The sequence below is a fragment of the Anoplopoma fimbria genome, unplaced genomic scaffold (assembly GCF_027596085.1).
Source record: "Anoplopoma fimbria isolate UVic2021 breed Golden Eagle Sablefish unplaced genomic scaffold, Afim_UVic_2022 Un_contig_12633_pilon_pilon, whole genome shotgun sequence".
Lineage (NCBI taxonomy): Eukaryota > Metazoa > Chordata > Actinopteri > Perciformes > Anoplopomatidae > Anoplopoma > Anoplopoma fimbria.
The window spans coordinates 1-15,000 of NW_026552589.1; the positions used below are offsets into that span (position 1 = coordinate 1).

Genomic DNA, 15,000 nt, shown 5'->3' on the forward strand with positions numbered 1-15,000 from the left:
ACTGCACTACATTTTGTGATCCTTATAGCCACTTTGTACATTCTGATTTGACATTTAAAAGCTGTGAGTGTGTCTGGAAATCTGCAGGCGCTCCCTGTATAGACGAAAGAGCAAAGCGTGGTGATATAGTATCTTTAAAAGGCCCTTTGGTAGGCACAATATTTGCTTACGGCCATACCACCCTGAACACGCCCGATCTCGTCTGATCTCGGAAGCTAAGCAGGGTCGGGCCTGGTCAGTACTTGGATGGGAGACCGCCTGGGAATACCAGGTGCTGTAAGCTTTTTTCACTCCTCTTTACAAAAAGCAGAGGGCGCTGCTGCTTTTTCAGTGGACACCGACAGGGTGGGAAGGAAATAGCTAGATCATGACTTGCCGGTATAGAAATGACACAAATCCAGTTAAATGATGGCTTTCATCATTCCTAAGCTCATCGATCATTTTCTTTTCAATTTTATGCTAACGTATTCTACATTTCAACAGTAAATATTAATCTTTTTACTGCACTACATTTGTGATCCTTATAGCCACTTTGTACATTCTGATTTGACATTTAAAAGCTGTGAGTGTGTCTGGAAATCTGCAGGCGCTCCCTGTATAGACGAAAGAGCAAAGCGTGGTGATATAGTATCTTTAAAAGGCCCTTTGGTAGGTAGGCACAATATTTGCTTACGGCCATACCACCCTGAACACGCCCGATCTCGTCTGATCTCGGAAGCTAAGCAGGGTCGGGCCTGGTCAGTACTTGGATGGGAGACCGCCTGGGAATACCAGGTGCTGTAAGCTTTTTTCACTCTTTACTTTAAAAAGCAGAGGGCGCTGCTGCTTTTTCAGTGGACACCGACACAGGTGGGAAGGAAATAGCTAGATCATGACTTGCGATCATTTTCTTTTCAATTTTATGCTAACGTATTCTACATTTCAACAGTAAATATTAATCTTTTTACTGCACTACATTTGTGATCCTTATAGCCACTTTGTACATTCTGATTTGACATTTAAAAGCTGTGAGTGTGTCTGGAAATCTGCAGGCGCTCCCTGTATAGACGAAAGAGCAAAGCGTGGTGATATAGTATCTTTAAAAGGCCCTTTGGTAGGCACAATATTTGCTTACGGCCATACCACCCTGAACACGCCCGATCTCGTCTGATCTCGGAAGCTAAGCAGGGTCGGGCCTGGTCAGTACTTGGATGGGAGACCGCCTGGGAATACCAGGTGCTGTAAGCTTTTTTTTCACTCCTCTTTACAAAAAGCAGAGGGCGCTGCTGCTTTTTCAGTGGACACCGACAGGGTGGGAAGGAAATAGCTAGATCATGACTTGCCGGTATAGAAATGACACAAATCCAGTTAAATGATGGCTTTCATCATTCCTAAGCTCATCGATCATTTTCTTTTCAATTTTATGCTAACGTATTCTACATTTCAACAGTAAATATTAATATTTTTACTGCACTACATTTGTGATCCTTATAGCCACTTTGTACATTCTGATTTGACATTTAAAAGCTGTGAGTGTGTCTGGAAATCTGCAGGCGCTCCCTGTATAGACGAAAGAGCAAAGCGTGGTGATATAGTATCTTTAAAAGGCCCTTTGGTAGGCACAATATTTGCTTACGGCCATACCACCCTGAACACGCCCGATCTCGTCTGATCTCGGAAGCTAAGCAGGGTCGGGCCTGGTCAGTACTTGGATGGGAGACCGCCTGGGAATACCAGGTGCTGTAAGCTTTTTTCACTCCTCTTTACAAAAAGCAGAGGGCGCTGCTGCTTTTTCAGTGGACACCGACAGGGTGGGAAGGAAATAGCTAGATCATGACTTGCCGGTATAGAAATGACACAAATCCAGTTAAATGATGGCTTTCATCATTCCTAAGCTCATCGATCATTTTCTTTTCAATTTTATGCTAACGTATTCTACATTTCAACAGTAAATATTAATATTTTTACTGCACTACATTTGTGATCCTTATAGCCACTTTGTACATTCTGATTTGACATTTAAAAGCTGTGAGTGTGTCTGGAAATCTGCAGGCGCTCCCTGTATAGACGAAAGAGCAAAGCGTGGTGATATAGTATCTTTAAAAGGCCCTTTGGTAGGCACAATATTTGCTTACGGCCATACCACCCTGAACACGCCCGATCTCGTCTGATCTCGGAAGCTAAGCAGGGTCGGGCCTGGTCAGTACTTGGATGGGAGACCGCCTGGGAATACCAGGTGCTGTAAGCTTTTTTCACTCCTCTTTACAAAAAGCAGAGGGCGCTGCTGCTTTTTCAGTGGACACCGACAGGGTGGGAAGGAAATAGCTAGATCATGACTTGCCGGTATAGAAATGACACAAATCCAGTTAAATGATGGCTTTCATCATTCCTAAGCTCATCGATCATTTTCTTTTCAATTTTATGCTAACGTATTCTACATTTCAACAGTAAATATTAATATTTTTACTGCACTACATTTGTGATCCTTATAGCCACTTTGTACATTCTGATTTGACATTTAAAAGCTGTGAGTGTGTCTGGAAATCTGCAGGCGCTCCCTGTATAGACGAAAGAGCAAAGCGTGGTGATATAGTATCTTTAAAAGGCCCTTTGGTAGGCACAATATTTGCTTACGGCCATACCACCCTGAACACGCCCGATCTCGTCTGATCTCGGAAGCTAAGCAGGGTCGGGCCTGGTCAGTACTTGGATGGGAGACCGCCTGGGAATACCAGGTGCTGTAAGCTTTTTTCACTCCTCTTTACAAAAAGCAGAGGGCGCTGCTGCTTTTTCAGTGGACACCGACAGGGTGGGAAGGAAATAGCTAGATCATGACTTGCCGGTATAGAAATGACACAAATCCAGTTAAATGATGGCTTTCATCATTCCTAAGCTCATCGATCATTTTCTTTTCAATTTTATGCTAACGTATTCTACATTTCAACAGTAAATATTAATATTTTTACTGCACTACATTTGTGATCCTTATAGCCACTTTGTACATTCTGATTTGACATTTAAAAGCTGTGAGTGTGTCTGGAAATCTGCAGGCGCTCCCTGTATAGACGAAAGAGCAAAGCGTGGTGATATAGTATCTTTAAAAGGCCCTTTGGTAGGCACAATATTTGCTTACGGCCATACCACCCTGAACACGCCCGATCTCGTCTGATCTCGGAAGCTAAGCAGGGTCGGGCCTGGTCAGTACTTGGATGGGAGACCGCCTGGGAATACCAGGTGCTGTAAGCTTTTTTCACTCCTCTTTACAAAAAGCAGAGGGCGCTGCTGCTTTTTCAGTGGACACCGACAGGGTGGGAAGGAAATAGCTAGATCATGACTTGCCGGTATAAAATGACACAAATCCAGTTAAATGATGGCTTTCATCATTCATCGATCATTTTCTTTTCAATTTTATGCTAACGTATTCTACATTTCAACAGTAAATATTAATATTTTTACTGCACTACATTTGTGATCCTTATAGCCACTTTGTACATTCTGATTTGACATTTAAAAGCTGTGAGTGTGTCTGGAAATCTGCAGGCGCTCCCTGTATAGACGAAAGAGCAAAGCGTGGTGATATAGTATCTTTAAAAGGCCCTTTGGTAGGCACAATATTTGCTTACGGCCATACCACCCTGAACACGCCCGATCTCGTCTGATCTCGGAAGCTAAGCAGGGTCGGGCCTGGTCAGTACTTGGATGGGAGACCGCCTGGGAATACCAGGTGCTGTAAGCTTTTTTTCACTCCTCTTTACAAAAAGCAGAGGGCGCTGCTGCTTTTTCAGTGGACACCGACAGGGTGGGAAGGAAATAGCTAGATCATGACTTGCCGGTATAGAAATGACACAAATCCAGTTAAATGATGGCTTTCATCATTCCTAAGCTCATCGATCATTTTCTTTTCAATTTTATGCTAACGTATTCTACATTTCAACAGTAAATATTAATATTTTTACTGCACTACATTTGTGATCCTTATAGCCACTTTGTACATTCTGATTTGACATTTAAAAGCTGTGAGTGTGTCTGGAAATCTGCAGGCGCTCCCTGTATAGACGAAAGAGCAAAGCGTGGTGATATAGTATCTTTAAAAGGCCCTTTGGTAGGCACAATATTTGCTTACGGCCATACCACCCTGAACACGCCCGATCTCGTCTGATCTCGGAAGCTAAGCAGGGTCGGGCCTGGTCAGTACTTGGATGGGAGACCGCCTGGGAATACCAGGTGCTGTAAGCTTTTTTTCACTCCTCTTTACAAAAAGCAGAGGGCGCTGCTGCTTTTTCAGTGGACACCGACAGGGTGGGAAGGAAATAGCTAGATCATGACTTGCCGGTATAGAAATGACACAAATCCAGTTAAATGATGGCTTTCATCATTCCTAAGCTCATCGATCATTTTCTTTTCAATTTTATGCTAACGTATTCTACATTTCAACAGTAAATATTAATATTTTTACTGCACTACATTTGTGATCCTTATAGCCACTTTGTACATTCTGATTTGACATTTAAAAGCTGTGAGTGTGTCTGGAAATCTGCAGGCGCTCCCTGTATAGACGAAAGAGCAAAGCGTGGTGATATAGTATCTTTAAAAGGCCCTTTGGTAGGCACAATATTTGCTTACGGCCATACCACCCTGAACACGCCCGATCTCGTCTGATCTCGGAAGCTAAGCAGGGTCGGGCCTGGTCAGTACTTGGATGGGAGACCGCCTGGGAATACCAGGTGCTGTAAGCTTTTTTCACTCCTCTTTACAAAAAGCAGAGGGCGCTGCTGCTTTTTCAGTGGACACCGACAGGGTGGGAAGGAAATAGCTAGATCATGACTTGCCGGTATAGAAATGACACAAATCCAGTTAAATGATGGCTTTCATCATTCCTAAGCTCATCGATCATTTTCTTTTCAATTTTATGCTAACGTATTCTACATTTCAACAGTAAATATTAATATTTTTACTGCACTACATTTGTGATCCTTATAGCCACTTTGTACATTCTGATTTGACATTTAAAAGCTGTGAGTGTGTCTGGAAATCTGCAGGCGCTCCCTGTATAGACGAAAGAGCAAAGCGTGGTGATATAGTATCTTTAAAAGGCCCTTTGGTAGGCACAATATTTGCTTACGGCCATACCACCCTGAACACGCCCGATCTCGTCTGATCTCGGAAGCTAAGCAGGGTCGGGCCTGGTCAGTACTTGGATGGGAGACCGCCTGGGAATACCAGGTGCTGTAAGCTTTTTTCACTCCTCTTTACAAAAAGCAGAGGGCGCTGCTGCTTTTTCAGTGGACACCGACAGGGTGGGAAGGAAATAGCTAGATCATGACTTGCCGGTATAGAAATGACACAAATCCAGTTAAATGATGGCTTTCATCATTCCTAAGCTCATCGATCATTTTCTTTTCAATTTTATGCTAACGTATTCTACATTTCAACAGTAAATATTAATATTTTTACTGCACTACATTTGTGATCCTTATAGCCACTTTGTACATTCTGATTTGACATTTAAAAGCTGTGAGTGTGTCTGGAAATCTGCAGGCGCTCCCTGTATAGACGAAAGAGCAAAGCGTGGTGATATAGTATCTTTAAAAGGCCCTTTGGTAGGCACAATATTTGCTTACGGCCATACCACCCTGAACACGCCCGATCTCGTCTGATCTCGGAAGCTAAGCAGGGTCGGGCCTGGTCAGTACTTGGATGGGAGACCGCCTGGGAATACCAGGTGCTGTAAGCTTTTTTCACTCCTCTTTACAAAAAGCAGAGGGCGCTGCTGCTTTTTCAGTGGACACCGACAGGGTGGGAAGGAAATAGCTAGATCATGACTTGCCGGTATAGAAATGACACAAATCCAGTTAAATGATGGCTTTCATCATTCCTAAGCTCATCGATCATTTTCTTTTCAATTTTATGCTAACGTATTCTACATTTCAACAGTAAATATTAATCTTTTTACTGCACTACATTTGTGATCCTTATAGCCACTTTGTACATTCTGATTTGACATTTAAAAGCTGTGAGTGTGTCTGGAAATCTGCAGGCGCTCCCTGTATAGACGAAAGAGCAAAGCGTGGTGATATAGTATCTTTAAAAGGCCCTTTGGTAGGCACAATATTTGCTTACGGCCATACCACCCTGAACACGCCCGATCTCGTCTGATCTCGGAAGCTAAGCAGGGTCGGGCCTGGTCAGTACTTGGATGGGAGACCGCCTGGGAATACCAGGTGCTGTAAGCTTTTTTCACTCCTCTTTACAAAAAGCAGAGGGCGCTGCTGCTTTTTCAGTGGACACCGACAGGGTGGGAAGGAAATAGCTAGATCATGACTTGCCGGTATAGAAATGACACAAATCCAGTTAAATGATGGCTTTCATCATTCCTAAGCTCATCGATCATTTTCTTTTCAATTTTATGCTAACGTATTCTACATTTCAACAGTAAATATTAATATTTTTACTGCACTACATTTGTGATCCTTATAGCCACTTTGTACATTCTGATTTGACATTTAAAAGCTGTGAGTGTGTCTGGAAATCTGCAGGCGCTCCCTGTATAGACGAAAGAGCAAAGCGTGGTGATATAGTATCTTTAAAAGGCCCTTTGGTAGGCACAATATTTGCTTACGGCCATACCACCCTGAACACGCCCGATCTCGTCTGATCTCGGAAGCTAAGCAGGGTCGGGCCTGGTCAGTACTTGGATGGGAGACCGCCTGGGAATACCAGGTGCTGTTTTTTTTTTTCACTCCTCTTTACAAAAAGCAGAGGGCGCTGCTGCTTTTTCAGTGGACACCGACAGGGTGGGAAGGAAATAGCTAGATCATGACTTGCCGGTATAGAAATGACACAAATCCAGTTAAATGATTCATCATTCCTAAGCTCATCGATCATTTTCTTTTCAATTTTATGCTAACGTATTCTACATTTCAACAGTAAATATTAATTTTTTACTGCACTACATTTGTGATCCTTATAGCCACTTTGTACATTCTGATTTGACATTTAAAAGCTGTGAGTGTGTCTGGAAATCTGCAGGCGCTCCCTGTATAGACGAAAGAGCAAAGCGTGGTGATATAGTATCTTTAAAAGGCCCTTTGGTAGGCACAATATTTGCTTACGGCCATACCACCCTGAACACGCCCGATCTCGTCTGATCTCGGAAGCTAAGCAGGGTCGGGCCTGGTCAGTACTTGGATGGGAGACCGCCTGGGAATACCAGGTGCTGTAAGCTTTTTTTCACTCCTCTTTACAAAAAGCAGAGGGCGCTGCTGCTTTTTCAGTGGACACCGACAGGGTGGGAAGGAAATAGCTAGATCATGACTTGCCGGTATAGAAATGACACAAATCCAGTTAAATGATGGCTTCATCATTCCTAAGCTCATCGATCATTTTCTTTTCAATTTTATGCTAACGTATTCTACATTTCAACAGTAAATATTAATCTTTTTACTGCACTACATTTGTGATCCTTATAGCCACTTTGTACATTCTGATTTGACATTTAAAAGCTGTGAGTGTGTCTGGAAATCTGCAGGCGCAGGCGCTCCCTGTATAGACGAAAGAGCAAAGCGTGGTGATATAGTATCTTTAAAAGGCCCTTTGGTAGGCACAATATTTGCTTACGGCCATACCACCCTGAACACGCCCGATCTCGTCTGATCTCGGAAGCTAAGCAGGGTCGGGCCTGGTCAGTACTTGGATGGGAGACCGCCTGGGAATACCAGGTGCTGTAAGCTTTTTTTTTCACTCCTCTTTACAAAAAGCAGAGGGCGCTGCTGCTTTTTCAGTGGACACCGACAGGGTGGGAAGGAAATAGCTAGATCATGACTTGCCGGTATAGAAATGACACAAATCCAGTTAAATGATGGCTTTATCATTCCTAAGCTCATCGATCATTTTCTTTTCAATTTTATGCTAACGTATTCTACATTTCAACAGTAAATATTAATATTTTTACTGCACTACATTTGTGATCCTTATAGCCACTTTGTACATTCTGATTTGACATTTAAAAGCTGTGAGTGTGTCTGGAAATCTGCAGGCGCTCCCTGTATAGACGAAAGAGCAAAGCGTGGTGATATAGTATCTTTAAAAGGCCCTTTGGTAGGCACAATATTTGCTTACGGCCATACCACCCTGAACACGCCCGATCTCGTCTGATCTCGGAAGCTAAGCAGGGTCGGGCCTGGTCAGTACTTGGATGGGAGACCGCCTGGGAATACCAGGTGCTGTAAGCTTTTTTCACTCCTCTTTACAAAAAGCAGAGGGCGCTGCTGCTTTTTCAGTGGACACCGACAGGGTGGGAAGGAAATAGCTAGATCATGACTTGCCGGTATAGAAATGACACAAATCCAGTTAAATGATGGCTTTCATCATTCCTAAGCTCATCGATCATTTTCTTTTCAATTTTATGCTAACGTATTCTACATTTCAACAGTAAATATTAATATTTTTACTGCACTACATTTGTGATCCTTATAGCCACTTTGTACATTCTGATTTGACATTTAAAAGCTGTGAGTGTGTCTGGAAATCTGCAGGCGCTCCCTGTATAGACGAAAGAGCAAAGCGTGGTGATATAGTATCTTTAAAAGGCCCTTTGGTAGGCACAATATTTGCTTACGGCCATACCACCCTGAACACGCCCGATCTCGTCTGATCTCGGAAGCTAAGCAGGGTCGGGCCTGGTCAGTACTTGGATGGGAGACCGCCTGGGAATACCAGGTGCTGTAAGCTTTTTTCACTCCTCTTTACAAAAAGCAGAGGGCGCTGCTGCTTTTTCAGTGGACACCGACAGGGTGGGAAGGAAATAGCTAGATCATGACTTGCCGGTATAGAAATGACACAAATCCAGTTAAATGATGGCTTTCATCATTCCTAAGCTCATCGATCATTTTCTTTTCAATTTTATGCTAACGTATTCTACATTTCAACAGTAAATATTAATCTTTTTACTGCACTACATTTGTGATCCTTATAGCCACTTTGTACATTCTGATTTGACATTTAAAAGCTGTGTGTGTGGAAATCTGCAGGCGCTCCCTGTATAGACGAAAGAGCAAAGCGTGGTGATATAGTATCTTTAAAAGGCCCTTTGGTAGGCACAATATTTGCTTACGGCCATACCACCCTGAACACGCCCGATCTCGTCTGATCTCGGAAGCTAAGCAGGGTCGGGCCTGGTCAGTACTTGGATGGGAGACCGCCTGGGAATACCAGGTGCTGTAAGCTTTTTTTTTCACTCCTCTTTACAAAAAGCAGAGGGCGCTGCTGCTTTTTCAGTGGACACCGACAGGGTGGGAAGGAAATAGCTAGATCATGACTTGCCGGTATAGAAATGACACAAATCCAGTTAAATGATGGCTTTCATCATTCCTAAGCTCATCGATCATCATTTTCTTTTCAATTTTATGCTAACGTATTCTACATTTCAACAGTAAATATTAATATTTTTACTGCACTACATTTGTGATCCTTATAGCCACTTTGTACATTCTGATTTGACATTTAAAAGCTGTGAGTGTGTCTGGAAATCTGCAGGCGCTCCCTGTATAGACGAAAGAGCAAAGCGTGGTGATATAGTATCTTTAAAAGGCCCTTTGGTAGGCACAATATTTGCTTACGGCCATACCACCCTGAACACGCCCGATCTCGTCTGATCTCGGAAGCTAAGCAGGGTCGGGCCTGGTCAGTACTTGGATGGGAGACCGCCTGGGAATACCAGGTGCTGTAAGCTTTTTTCACTCCTCTTTACAAAAAGCAGAGGGCGCTGCTGCTTTTTCAGTGGACACCGACAGGGTGGGAAGGAAATAGCTAGATCATGACTTGCCGGTATAGAAATGACACAAATCCAGTTAAATGATGGCTTTCATCATTCCTAAGCTCATCGATCATTTTCTTTTCAATTTTATGCTAACGTATTCTACATTTCAACAGTAAATATTAATCTTTTTACTGCACTACATTTGTGATCCTTATAGCCACTTTGTACATTCTGATTTGACATTTAAAAGCTGTGAGTGTGTCTGGAAATCTGCAGGCGCTCCCTGTATAGACGAAAGAGCAAAGCGTGGTGATATAGTATCTTTAAAAGGCCCTTTGGTAGGCACAATATTTGCTTACGGCCATACCACCCTGAACACGCCCGATCTCGTCTGATCTCGGAAGCTAAGCAGGGTCGGGCCTGGTCAGTACTTGGATGGGAGACCGCCTGGGAATACCAGGTGCTGTAAGCTTTTTTCACTCCTCTTTACAAAAAGCAGAGGGCGCTGCTGCTTTTTCAGTGGACACCGACAGGGTGGGAAGGAAATAGCTAGATCATGACTTGCCGGTATAGAAATGACACAAATCCAGTTAAATGATGGCTTTCATCATTCCTAAGCTCATCGATCATTTTCTTTTCAATTTTATGCTAACGTATTCTACATTTCAACAGTAAATATTAATATTTTTACTGCACTACATTTGTGATCCTTATAGCCACTTTGTACATTCTGATTTGACATTTAAAAGCTGTGAGTGTGTCTGGAAATCTGCAGGCGCTCCCTGTATAGACGAAAGAGCAAAGCGTGGTGATATAGTATCTTTAAAAGGCCCTTTGGTAGGCACAATATTTGCTTACGGCCATACCACCCTGAACACGCCCGATCTCGTCTGATCTCGGAAGCTAAGCAGGGTCGGGCCTGGTCAGTACTTGGATGGGAGACCGCCTGGGAATACCAGGTGCTGTAAGCTTTTTTTTTCACTCCTCTTTAAAAAGCAGAGGGCGCTGCTGCTTTTTCAGTGGACACCGACAGGGTGGGAAGGAAATAGCTAGATCATGACTTGCCGGTATAGAAATGACACAAATCCAGTTAAATGATGGCTTTCATCATTCCTAAGCTCATCGATCATTTTCTTTTCAATTTTATGCTAACGTATTCTACATTTCAACAGTAAATATTAATCTTTTTACTGCACTACATTTGTGATCCTTATAGCCACTTTGTACATTCTGATTTGACATTTAAAAGCTGTGAGTGTGTCTGGAAATCTGCAGGCGCTCCCTGTATAGACGAAAGAGCAAAGCGTGGTGATATAGTATCTTTAAAAGGCCCTTTGGTAGGCACAATATTTGCTTACGGCCATACCACCCTGAACACGCCCGATCTCGTCTGATCTCGGAAGCTAAGCAGGGTCGGGCCTGGTCAGTACTTGGATGGGAGACCGCCTGGGAATACCAGGTGCTGTAAGCTTTTTTTCACTCCTCTTTACAAAAAGCAGAGGGCGCTGCTGCTTTTTCAGTGGACACCGACAGGGTGGGAAGGAAATAGCTAGATCATGACTTGCCGGTATAGAAATGACACAAATCCAGTTAAATGATGGCTTTCATCATTCCTAAGCTCATCGATCATTTTCTTTTCAATTTTATGCTAACGTATTCTACATTTCAACAGTAAATATTAATATTTTTACTGCACTACATTTGTGATCCTTATAGCCACTTTGTACATTCTGATTTGACATTTAAAAGCTGTGAGTGTGTCTGGAAATCTGCAGGCGCTCCCTGTATAGACGAAAGAGCAAAGCGTGGTGATATAGTATCTTTAAAAGGCCCTTTGGTAGGCACAATATTTGCTTACGGCCATACCACCCTGAACACGCCCGATCTCGTCTGATCTCGGAAGCTAAGCAGGGTCGGGCCTGGTCAGTACTTGGATGGGAGACCGCCTGGGAATACCAGGTGCTGTAAGCTTTTTTCACTCCTCTTTACAAAAAGCAGAGGGCGCTGCTGCTTTTTCAGTGGACACCGACAGGGTGGGAAGGAAATAGCTAGATCATGACTTGCCGGTATAGAAATGACACAAATCCAGTTAAATGATGGCTTTCATCATTCCTAAGCTCATCGATCATTTTCTTTTCAATTTTATGCTAACGTATTCTACATTTCAACAGTAAATATTAATCTTTTTACTGCACTACATTTGTGATCCTTATAGCCACTTTGTACATTCTGATTTGACATTTAAAAGCTGTGAGTGTGTCTGGAAATCTGCAGGCGCTCCCTGTATAGACGAAAGAGCAAAGCGTGGTGATATAGTATCTTTAAAAGGCCCTTTGGTAGGCACAATATTTGCTTACGGCCATACCACCCTGAACACGCCCGATCTCGTCTGATCTCGGAAGCTAAGCAGGGTCGGGCCTGGTCAGTACTTGGATGGGAGACCGCCTGGGAATACCAGGTGCTGTAAGCTTTTTTTTTCACTCCTCTTTACAAAAAGCAGAGGGCGCTGCTGCTTTTTCAGTGGACACCGATTCTACATTTCAACAGTAAATATTAATCTTTTTACTGCACTACATTTGTGATCCTTATAGCCACTTTGTACATTCTGATTTGACATTTAAAAGCTGTGAGTGTGTCTGGAAATCTGCAGGCGCTCCCTGTATAGACGAAAGAGCAAAGCGTGGTGATATAGTATCTTTAAAAGGCCCTTTGGTAGGCACAATATTTGCTTACGGCCATACCACCCTGAACACGCCCGATCTCGTCTGATCTCGGAAGCTAAGCAGGGTCGGGCCTGGTCAGTACTTGGATGGGAGACCGCCTGGGAATACCAGGTGCTGTAAGCTTTTTTTCACTCCTCTTTACAAAAAGCAGAGGGCGCTGCTGCTTTTTCAGTGGACACCGACAGGGTGGGAAGGAAATAGCTAGATCATGACTTGCCGGTATAGAAATGACACAAATCCAGTTAAATGATGGCTTTCATCATTCCTAAGCTCATCGATCATTTTCTTTTCAATTTTATGCTAACGTATTCTACATTTCAACAGTAAATATTAATATTTTTACTGCACTACATTTGTGATCCTTATAGCCACTTTGTACATTCTGATTTGACATTTAAAAGCTGTGAGTGTGTCTGGAAATCTGCAGGCGCTCCCTGTATAGACGAAAGAGCAAAGCGTGGTGATATAGTATCTTTAAAAGGCCCTTTGGTAGGCACAATATTTGCTTACGGCCATACCACCCTGAACACGCCCGATCTCGTCTGATCTCGGAAGCTAAGCAGGGTCGGGCCTGGTCAGTACTTGGATGGGAGACCGCCTGGGAATACCAGGTGCTGTAAGCTTTTTTCACTCCTCTTTACAAAAAGCAGAGGGCGCTGCTGCTTTTTCAGTGGACACCGACAGGGTGGGAAGGAAATAGCTAGATCATGACTTGCCGGTATAGAAATGACACAAATCCAGTTAAATGATGGCTTTCATCATTCCTAAGCTCATCGATCATTTTCTTTTCAATTTTATGCTAACGTATTCTACATTTCAACAGTAAATATTAATATTTTTACTGCACTACATTTGTGATCCTTATAGCCACTTTGTACATTCTGATTTGACATTTAAAAGCTGTGAGTGTGTCTGGAAATCTGCAGGCGCTCCCTGTATAGACGAAAGAGCAAAGCGTGGTGATATAGTATCTTTAAAAGGCCCTTTGGTAGGCACAATATTTGCTTACGGCCATACCACCCTGAACACGCCCGATCTCGTCTGATCTCGGAAGCTAAGCAGGGTCGGGCCTGGTCAGTACTTGGATGGGAGACCGCCTGGGAATACCAGGTGCTGTAAGCTTTTTTCACTCCTCTTTACAAAAAGCAGAGGGCGCTGCTGCTTTTTCAGTGGACACCGACAGGGTGGGAAGGAAATAGCTAGATCATGACTTGCCGGTATAGAAATGACACAAATCCAGTTAAATGATGGCTTTCATCATTCCTAAGCTCATCGATCATTTTCTTTTCAATTTTATGCTAACGTATTCTACATTTCAACAGTAAATATTAATCTTTTTACTGCACTACATTTGTGATCCTTATAGCCACTTTGTACATTCTGATTTGACATTTAAAAGCTGTGAGTGTGTCTGGAAATCTGCAGGCGCTCCCTGTATAGACGAAAGAGCAAAGCGTGGTGATATAGTATCTTTAAAAGGCCCTTTGGTAGGCACAATATTTGCTTACGGCCATACCACCCTGAACACGCCCGATCTCGTCTGATCTCGGAAGCTAAGCAGGGTCGGGCCTGGTCAGTACTTGGATGGGAGACCGCCTGGGAATACCAGGTGCTGTAAGCTTTTTTCACTCCTCTTTACAAAAGCAGAGGGCGCTGCTGCTTTTTCAGTGGACACCGACAGGGTGGGAAGGAAATAGCTAGATCATGACTTGCCGGTATAGAAATGACACAAATCCAGTTAAATGATGGCTTTCATCATTCCTAAGCTCATCGATCATTTTCTTTTCAATTTTATGCTAACGTATTCTACATTTCAACAGTAAATATTAATCTTTTTACTGCACTACATTTGTGATCCTTATAGCCACTTTGTACATTCTGATTTGACATTTAAAAGCTGTGAGTGTGTCTGGAAATCTGCAGGCGCTCCCTGTATAGACGAAAGAGCAAAGCGTGGTGATATAGTATCTTTAAAAGGCCCTTTGGTAGGCACAATATTTGCTTACGGCCATACCACCCTGAACACGCCCGATCTCGTCTGATCTCGGAAGCTAAGCAGGGTCGGGCCTGGTCAGTACTTGGATGGGAGACCGCCTGGGAATACCAGGTGCTGTAAGCTTTTTTCACTCCTCTTTACAAAAAGCAGAGGGCGCTGCTGCTTTTTCAGTGGACACCGACAGGGTGGGAAGGAAATAGCTAGATCATGACTTGCCGGTATAGAAATGACACAAATCCAGTTAAATGATGGCTTTCATCATTCCTAAGCTCATCGATCATTTTCTTTTCAATTTTATGCTAACGTATTCTACATTTCAACAGTAAATATTAATCTTTTTACTGCACTACATTTGTGATCCTTATAGCCACTTTGTACATTCTGATTTGACATTTAAAAGCTGTGAGTGTGTCTGAAATCTGCAGGCGCTCCCTGTATAGACGAAAGAGCAAAGCGTGGTGATATAGTATCTTTAAAAGGCCCTTTGGTAGGCACAATATTTGCTTACGGCCATACCACCCTGAACACGCCCGATCTCGTCTGAT

General features: G+C 43.2%; 31 non-coding genes across 31 annotated transcripts in view; all 31 read left to right on the forward strand.

Moving 5' to 3' along the window:
- The first annotated feature begins 164 nt into the window (after positions 1-164).
- On the forward strand, positions 165-283 carry LOC129116004 (5S ribosomal RNA). The gene has a single exon (XR_008533348.1). It is a non-coding gene; the product is annotated as a 5S ribosomal RNA (ribosomal RNA).
- A 384-nt stretch (positions 284-667) lies between these two features.
- On the forward strand, positions 668-786 carry LOC129116042 (5S ribosomal RNA). Its single transcript, XR_008533384.1, has one exon. It is a non-coding gene; the product is annotated as a 5S ribosomal RNA (ribosomal RNA).
- Positions 787-1,108: 322 nt separating this feature from the next.
- Positions 1,109-1,227, forward strand: LOC129116054 (5S ribosomal RNA). The gene has a single exon (XR_008533395.1). It is a non-coding gene; the product is annotated as a 5S ribosomal RNA (ribosomal RNA).
- Positions 1,228-1,609: 382 nt separating this feature from the next.
- Positions 1,610-1,728, forward strand: LOC129116067 (5S ribosomal RNA). The gene has a single exon (XR_008533406.1). It is a non-coding gene; the product is annotated as a 5S ribosomal RNA (ribosomal RNA).
- Positions 1,729-2,108: 380 nt separating this feature from the next.
- On the forward strand, positions 2,109-2,227 carry LOC129116078 (5S ribosomal RNA). The gene has a single exon (XR_008533417.1). It is a non-coding gene; the product is annotated as a 5S ribosomal RNA (ribosomal RNA).
- Positions 2,228-2,607: 380 nt separating this feature from the next.
- LOC129116010 (5S ribosomal RNA) lies at positions 2,608-2,726 on the forward strand. The gene has a single exon (XR_008533354.1). It is a non-coding gene; the product is annotated as a 5S ribosomal RNA (ribosomal RNA).
- Positions 2,727-3,106: 380 nt separating this feature from the next.
- On the forward strand, positions 3,107-3,225 carry LOC129116022 (5S ribosomal RNA). Its single transcript, XR_008533365.1, has one exon. It is a non-coding gene; the product is annotated as a 5S ribosomal RNA (ribosomal RNA).
- A 371-nt stretch (positions 3,226-3,596) lies between these two features.
- Positions 3,597-3,715, forward strand: LOC129116034 (5S ribosomal RNA). The gene has a single exon (XR_008533376.1). It is a non-coding gene; the product is annotated as a 5S ribosomal RNA (ribosomal RNA).
- A 381-nt stretch (positions 3,716-4,096) lies between these two features.
- On the forward strand, positions 4,097-4,215 carry LOC129116035 (5S ribosomal RNA). Its single transcript, XR_008533377.1, has one exon. It is a non-coding gene; the product is annotated as a 5S ribosomal RNA (ribosomal RNA).
- Positions 4,216-4,596: 381 nt separating this feature from the next.
- On the forward strand, positions 4,597-4,715 carry LOC129116036 (5S ribosomal RNA). The gene has a single exon (XR_008533378.1). It is a non-coding gene; the product is annotated as a 5S ribosomal RNA (ribosomal RNA).
- A 380-nt stretch (positions 4,716-5,095) lies between these two features.
- On the forward strand, positions 5,096-5,214 carry LOC129116037 (5S ribosomal RNA). Its single transcript, XR_008533379.1, has one exon. It is a non-coding gene; the product is annotated as a 5S ribosomal RNA (ribosomal RNA).
- Positions 5,215-5,594: 380 nt separating this feature from the next.
- On the forward strand, positions 5,595-5,713 carry LOC129116038 (5S ribosomal RNA). Its single transcript, XR_008533380.1, has one exon. It is a non-coding gene; the product is annotated as a 5S ribosomal RNA (ribosomal RNA).
- Positions 5,714-6,093: 380 nt separating this feature from the next.
- On the forward strand, positions 6,094-6,212 carry LOC129116039 (5S ribosomal RNA). The gene has a single exon (XR_008533381.1). It is a non-coding gene; the product is annotated as a 5S ribosomal RNA (ribosomal RNA).
- Positions 6,213-6,592: 380 nt separating this feature from the next.
- On the forward strand, positions 6,593-6,711 carry LOC129116032 (5S ribosomal RNA). The gene has a single exon (XR_008533374.1). It is a non-coding gene; the product is annotated as a 5S ribosomal RNA (ribosomal RNA).
- Positions 6,712-7,085: 374 nt separating this feature from the next.
- Positions 7,086-7,204, forward strand: LOC129116040 (5S ribosomal RNA). Its single transcript, XR_008533382.1, has one exon. It is a non-coding gene; the product is annotated as a 5S ribosomal RNA (ribosomal RNA).
- Positions 7,205-7,590: 386 nt separating this feature from the next.
- Positions 7,591-7,709, forward strand: LOC129116041 (5S ribosomal RNA). Its single transcript, XR_008533383.1, has one exon. It is a non-coding gene; the product is annotated as a 5S ribosomal RNA (ribosomal RNA).
- Positions 7,710-8,091: 382 nt separating this feature from the next.
- On the forward strand, positions 8,092-8,210 carry LOC129116043 (5S ribosomal RNA). The gene has a single exon (XR_008533385.1). It is a non-coding gene; the product is annotated as a 5S ribosomal RNA (ribosomal RNA).
- Positions 8,211-8,590: 380 nt separating this feature from the next.
- Positions 8,591-8,709, forward strand: LOC129116044 (5S ribosomal RNA). Its single transcript, XR_008533386.1, has one exon. It is a non-coding gene; the product is annotated as a 5S ribosomal RNA (ribosomal RNA).
- Positions 8,710-9,085: 376 nt separating this feature from the next.
- On the forward strand, positions 9,086-9,204 carry LOC129116045 (5S ribosomal RNA). The gene has a single exon (XR_008533387.1). It is a non-coding gene; the product is annotated as a 5S ribosomal RNA (ribosomal RNA).
- A 386-nt stretch (positions 9,205-9,590) lies between these two features.
- On the forward strand, positions 9,591-9,709 carry LOC129116047 (5S ribosomal RNA). The gene has a single exon (XR_008533388.1). It is a non-coding gene; the product is annotated as a 5S ribosomal RNA (ribosomal RNA).
- Positions 9,710-10,089: 380 nt separating this feature from the next.
- On the forward strand, positions 10,090-10,208 carry LOC129116048 (5S ribosomal RNA). The gene has a single exon (XR_008533389.1). It is a non-coding gene; the product is annotated as a 5S ribosomal RNA (ribosomal RNA).
- A 380-nt stretch (positions 10,209-10,588) lies between these two features.
- Positions 10,589-10,707, forward strand: LOC129116049 (5S ribosomal RNA). The gene has a single exon (XR_008533390.1). It is a non-coding gene; the product is annotated as a 5S ribosomal RNA (ribosomal RNA).
- A 381-nt stretch (positions 10,708-11,088) lies between these two features.
- LOC129116050 (5S ribosomal RNA) lies at positions 11,089-11,207 on the forward strand. Its single transcript, XR_008533391.1, has one exon. It is a non-coding gene; the product is annotated as a 5S ribosomal RNA (ribosomal RNA).
- A 381-nt stretch (positions 11,208-11,588) lies between these two features.
- Positions 11,589-11,707, forward strand: LOC129116051 (5S ribosomal RNA). Its single transcript, XR_008533392.1, has one exon. It is a non-coding gene; the product is annotated as a 5S ribosomal RNA (ribosomal RNA).
- A 380-nt stretch (positions 11,708-12,087) lies between these two features.
- On the forward strand, positions 12,088-12,206 carry LOC129116052 (5S ribosomal RNA). The gene has a single exon (XR_008533393.1). It is a non-coding gene; the product is annotated as a 5S ribosomal RNA (ribosomal RNA).
- Positions 12,207-12,463: 257 nt separating this feature from the next.
- LOC129116053 (5S ribosomal RNA) lies at positions 12,464-12,582 on the forward strand. Its single transcript, XR_008533394.1, has one exon. It is a non-coding gene; the product is annotated as a 5S ribosomal RNA (ribosomal RNA).
- Positions 12,583-12,963: 381 nt separating this feature from the next.
- LOC129116055 (5S ribosomal RNA) lies at positions 12,964-13,082 on the forward strand. Its single transcript, XR_008533396.1, has one exon. It is a non-coding gene; the product is annotated as a 5S ribosomal RNA (ribosomal RNA).
- A 380-nt stretch (positions 13,083-13,462) lies between these two features.
- LOC129116056 (5S ribosomal RNA) lies at positions 13,463-13,581 on the forward strand. Its single transcript, XR_008533397.1, has one exon. It is a non-coding gene; the product is annotated as a 5S ribosomal RNA (ribosomal RNA).
- Positions 13,582-13,961: 380 nt separating this feature from the next.
- LOC129116058 (5S ribosomal RNA) lies at positions 13,962-14,080 on the forward strand. Its single transcript, XR_008533398.1, has one exon. It is a non-coding gene; the product is annotated as a 5S ribosomal RNA (ribosomal RNA).
- A 379-nt stretch (positions 14,081-14,459) lies between these two features.
- Positions 14,460-14,578, forward strand: LOC129116059 (5S ribosomal RNA). Its single transcript, XR_008533399.1, has one exon. It is a non-coding gene; the product is annotated as a 5S ribosomal RNA (ribosomal RNA).
- Positions 14,579-14,957: 379 nt separating this feature from the next.
- Positions 14,958-15,000, forward strand: part of LOC129116060 (5S ribosomal RNA) — a 119-nt gene continuing 76 nt past the window's right edge. The window contains exon 1 of the ribosomal RNA XR_008533400.1: positions 14,958-15,000. This exon is cut by the window's right edge and continues 76 nt beyond it. This is a non-coding gene — a ribosomal RNA (5S ribosomal RNA).